Genomic DNA, 6,000 nt, shown 5'->3' on the forward strand with positions numbered 1-6,000 from the left:
TTGTGGTCAGAAAAGATGCTTGATATGATTTCAGTTTTCTTAAATTTACTGAGGCTTGATTTGTGACCCAGGATGTGATCTATCCTGGAGAATGTTCCGTGCGCACTTGAGAAGAAAGTGTAGTCTGCTGTTTTTGGATGGAATGTCCTATAAATACCAATTAAATGTATCTGGTCTATTGTGTCATTTAAAGCTTGTGTTTCCTTATTAATTTTCTGTTTGGATGATTTGTCCATTGGTGTAAGCGAGGTGTTAACTCCCCTCACTATTATTGTGTTACTGTCAATTTCCTCTTTTACAGCTATTAGCACTTGCCTTATGTATTGAAGTGTTCCTATGTTGGGTGCATATGTATTTATAATTGTTATATCTTCCTCTTGCATTGATCCCTTGATCATTATGTAGTGTCCTTCCTTGTCTCTTGTAACATTCTTTATTTTAAAGTCTATTTTATCTGATATGAGTATTGCTACTCCAGCTTTCTTTTGATTTCCATTTGCCTGGAATATCTTTTTCCGTCCCCTCGCTTTCAGTCTGTATGTGTCCCTAGGTCTGAAGTGTGTTTCTTGTAGACAGCATATATATGGGTCTTGTTTTTGTATCCATTCAGTGAGACTGTGTCTTTTGGTTGGAGCATTTAATCCATTCACGTTAAAGGTAATTATTGATATGTATGTTCCTATTCCCATTTTCTTAATTGTTTTGAGTTTGTTTTTGTAGGTCCTTTTCTTCTCTTGTGTTTCCTACTTAGAGAAGTTCCTTTAGCATTTGCTGTAGAGCTGGTTTGGTGGTGCTGAATTCTCTTAGGTTTTGTTTGTCTGTAAAGCTTTTGACTTCTCCATCAAATCTGAATGAGATCCTTGCTGGGTAGAGTAATCTTGGTTGTAGGTTCTTCCCTTTCATCACTTTAAATATGTCATGCCACTCCCTTGTGGCTTGTAGAGTTTCTGCTGAGAAATCAATTGTTAACCTTATGGGAGTTCCCTTGTATGTTATTTGTCATTTTTCCCTTGCTGCTTTCAATAATGTTTCTTTGTCTTTAATGTTTGCAAATTTGATTACTATGTGTCTCGCATATTTCTCCTTGGGTTGATCGTGTATGGGACTCTGTGCACTTCCTGGACTTGGGTAGCTATTTCCTTTCCCATGTTAGGGAAGTTTTCGACTATAATCTCTTCCAATATTTTCCGGGTCCTTTCTCTCTCTCTTCTCCTTCTGGGACCCCTATAATGCGAATGTTGTTGTGTTTAATGTTGTCGCAGAGGTTTCTTAGCTGTCTTCATTTCTTTTCATTCTTTTTTCTTTATTCTGTTCCGCAGCATTGAATTCCACCATTCTGTCTTCCAGGTCACTTATCCGTTCTTCTGCCTCATTTATTCTGCTATTGATTCCTTATAGTGTATTTTTCATTTAGTTATTGTATTGTTCATCTCTGTTTGTTTGTTCTTTAATTCTTCTAGGTGTTTGTTAATCATTTCTTGTATCTTCTCGATCTTTGCCTCCATTCTTTTTCTGAGGTCCTGGATCATCTTCACTATGATTATTCTGAATTCTTTTTCTGGAAGGTTGCCTATCACCACTTCATTTAGTTGTTTTTATGGGGTTTTATCTTGTTCCTTCATCTTGTACATAGCCCTCTGCCTTTTCATCTTGTCTATCTTTCTGTGAATGTGGTTTCGTTCCACAGGCTGCGATTGTAGTTCTTCTTGCTTCTGCTGTCTGCCCTCTGCTATCATTTTTTGATAATAGCCATCCAAATGGTGTAACATGCTATCTCATTGTGGTTTTGATTTGCACTGCTCTAAGCATTAGTAATGTTGAGCCCCTTTTCATGGACTTAACGGTCATTTGTATATATTCTTTGGAAAATGTCTGTTCAAGTCCTTTGCTCCTTTTTAATTTGGGTTGTTTGTTCTTTTGTTGTTGACTTGTAGGCATTCTTTATTTATTCTGGATATTTATCTCTCATCAGATATATGATTGGATATATTTTCTCTGATTCATTTTCTTGATAGTGTTCTTTGATGCATAAATCTTTAAGTTTTGGTGAAGTCCAATTTTTTTTTTCTTGTGGCCTGTGCTTTTTGGTGTTATATCTAAGAAATCATTGCCAAATTCAGTGTTGTGAAGCTATCTTTCTATGTCTTTTTCTAAAAGTTTTGTAGTTTTAGCTCTTACATTTAGGTCTTTGCTCTACTTTGAGTTAATTTTTGTATATGGTGTAAATAAAGGGCTTAATTTCATTATTTTGCATGTGGATATCCAGTTTTCCCAGCATCATTTGTTGAAAATACTGTCCGTTACTCATTCAGTGATATTGGCACCCTCATTGAAAGTCATTTGACCATATATGCAAGGATTTATTTCCAGTCTCTCTATTCTATTCCATTAGTCTAAATGTCTGTCTTTATGCCAGTACCTCATAATTTTTATTACCATAGCTTTGTAATAAGGTTTGAAATCAGGAAGTCTAAATTTTGCAGCTTTGTTCTTTTTAAAGACTGTTTTGGCTATCCAGGGTCTCTTGAGATTTCATATAAATTTGGGGTTGGATTTTTCTTTTCCTTCAATAAACATTAGTGGGATGCTGATAGGGAGTGTGTTGAATCTGTAGATCACTTTGGCTAATAGTGATAACTTAACAATATTAACTCTTCCAATCTATGGACACCAGATGTCTTTCCATTTATTTATATCTTCATCAGTTTCTTTCAGCAAAGTTTTGTAGTTTCCAGTCCATAGTTATTACATCTACTCTTTTAAATTAATTCTTAAGGATTTTATTCTTTGTGCTGCTATTGTAAATTGAATTATTGTCTTAATTCTCTTTCAGGTAGTTCAGTTTTAGTGTATGGAAGCACAGCTGATTTTTGTGTGTTGATTTTGTATCTTACAATTTTGTTGAATTCATTTATTAGCTCTAAATTTTTTTGTCTGATCTTAGGGTTTTCTACATATAAGATTATGTCATCTGCAAACAGAGACAATTTTACTTTTTCCTTTCTTACTTGGATGCCTGTAGTTAATTTTTCTAATTGCCCTGGCTAGTACTTCCTATACCTTGTTGAATAGGAGTGGTGAAAGCAGACATTCTCATCTTGTTCATGAACATAGAGGAAAAGTTTTTTAGTCTTTTACCTTTGAGTATGCTGTTACCTGTGGGATTTTCATATATGGACTTGATTATGTTCGGGTAGTTTCCTTCTATCTCTAGTTTATTGGGCTTTTTTCATGAAAAGGTATTGAATTTTGTCAAATGCTTTTTTATGTATCAATTGAGATGATTACTTGTTTTTTTCCCCTTCATTCTGTTAATGTGATATATTACACTGATTGATTTTCATATGTTGAACCCCATCTTGCATTCAGGGGATAAATGGTTTGGTCCTGGTTTATAAACTTTTTAATATATTGCCAAACTTGGTTTGCTAATATTCTGTTGAGGATTTTTCCATGAATAATCATAAGGGATATTGGTCTGTAGTTTTATTTTCTTGTAGTTTATTTGTCAGGCTTTGGTATCAGTGTAATACTGGTCAAATAGAATGAGTTAGGACGTGTTCCATCCTCTTAAATTTGTTGAGAAGAGTTTGACAAGAACTGGTGTTAATTCTTCCTTAATGTTTGGTAGAATTCTCCAATGCAGCCCTCTGGCTCAGAGACTTCCTTTGTTGGGAGATTCTTCATTACTGATTTAATCAAAATTTCTATTTCTTCATAATTCAGTCTTGGTTGGTGGTGTCTTTGTAGGAATTTTGTTTATTTCATCTAAGTTATCCAAATTGTCATACAATTGTTCACAACATTCTCTTATAATCCTTTTTTTTTTTTAACATCTTTATTAGGGTATAATTGCTTTACAATGGTGTGTTAGTTTCTGCTTTATAACAAAGTGAATCAGTTATACATATACATATGTTCCCATATCTCTTCCCTCTTGCGTCTCCCTCCTTCCTAACCTCCCTATCCCACCCCTCTTGGTGGTCAAAAAGCACCAAACTGATCTCCCTGTGCTTTGGGGCTGCTTCCCACTAGCTATCTATTTTACGTTTGGTAGTGTATATAGGTCCATGCCACTCTCTCACTTTGTCACAGCTTACCCTTTCCCCTCGCCATATCCTCAAGTCCATGCTCTAGTAGGTCTGTGTCTTTATTCCCGTCTTACCCCTAGGTTCTTCATGACCTTTTTTTTTTTTTCTTAGATTCCATATATATGTGTTAGCATACAGTATTTGTTTTTCTCTTTCTGACTTACTTCACTCTATATGACAGACTCTAGGTCCATCCACATCACTACAAATAACACAATTTTGTTTCTCTTTATGGCTGAGTAATATACCATTGTATATATGTGCCACATCTTCTTTATCCATTCATCTGTTGATGGACACTTGGGTTGCTTCCATGTCCTGGCTATTGTAAATAGAGCTGCAATGAACATTTTGGTACATGACTCTTTTTAAGTTATGGTTTTCTCAAGGTATATGCCCAGTAGTGGGATTGCTGGGTCATATGGTAGTTCTATTTGTAGTTTTTTAAGGAACCTCCATACTGTTCTCCATAGTGGCTGTATCAATTTACATTCCCACCAATAGTGCAAGAGTGTTCCCTTTTCTCCACACCCTGTCCAGCATTTATTGTTTCTAAATTTTTTGATGATGGCCATTCTGACCGGTGTGAGATGATATCTCATTGTAGTTTTGATTTGCATTTCTCTAATGATTAATGATGTTGAGTATTCTTTCAGGTGTTTGTTGGCAATCTGTATATCTTCTTTGGAGAAATGTCTACTTAGGCCTTCTGCCCATTTTTGGATTGGGTTTTTTTTTTTTTTTTTTATTGAGCTGCATGAGCTGCTTGTAAATTTTGGAGATTAATCCTTTGTCAGTTGCTTCATTTGCAAATATTTTCTCCCATTCTGAGGGTTATCTTTTGGTCCTGTTTATGGTATCCTTTGCTGTGCAAAAGCTTTGAAGTTTCATTAGGTCCCATTTGTTTATTTTTGTTTTTATTTCCATTTCTGTAGGAGGTGGGTCAAAAAGGATCTTGCTGTGATTTATGTCATAGAGTGTTCTGCCGATGTTTTCCTCTAAGAGTTTTATAGTGTCTGGCCTTACATTTAGGTCTTTAATCCATTTTGAGCTTATTATTGTGTACGGTGTTAGGGAGTGTTCTAATTTCATACTTTTACATGTACCTGTCCAGTTTTCCCAGCACCACTTATTGAAGAGGCTGTCTTTTCTTCCCTATATATTCTTGCCTCCTTTATCAAAGATAAGGTGACCATATGTGTATGGGTTTATCGCTGGGCTTTCTATCCTGTTCCATTGATCTATATTTCTGTTTTGGTGCCAGTACCATACTGTCTTGATTACTGTAGCTTTGTAGTATAGTCTGTAGTCAGGGAGCCTGATTCTTCAGCTCCATTTTTCTCAAAATTGCTTTGGCTCTTCGCGGTCTTTTGTGTTTCCATAAAAATTGTGAAATTTTTTGGTCTAGTTCTGTGAAAAATACCAGTGGTAGTTTGATAGGGATTGCATTGAATCTGTAGATTGCTTTGGGTAGTATAGTCATTTTCACAATGTTGATTCTTCCAATCCAAGAACATGGTGTATCTCTCCATCTATTTGTATCATCTTTAATTTCTTTCATCAGTGCCTTATACTTTTCTGCATACAGGTCTTTTGTCTCCTTAGGTAGGTTTATTCCTAGGTATTTTATTCTTTTTGTTGCAGTGATAAGTGGGAGTGTTTTCTTAATTTCACTTTCAGATTTTTCATCATTACTGTATAAGAATGCCAGAGATTTCTGTGCATTAATTTTGTATTCTGCAACTTTCCCAAATTCATTGTTTAGCTCTAGTAGTTTTCTGGTGGCATCTTTAGGATTCTCTATATATAGTATCATGTCATCTGTAAACAGTGACAGTTTTACTTCTTCTTTTCCAATTTGGATTCCTTTTTTTTCTTTTCCTTCTCTGATTGCCGTGGCTAGGACTTC

This window comes from Grampus griseus (assembly GCF_964374135.1).
Source record: "Grampus griseus genome assembly, chromosome: 3".
In the NCBI taxonomy this organism is placed as follows: Eukaryota; Metazoa; Chordata; class Mammalia; order Artiodactyla; family Delphinidae; genus Grampus; species Grampus griseus.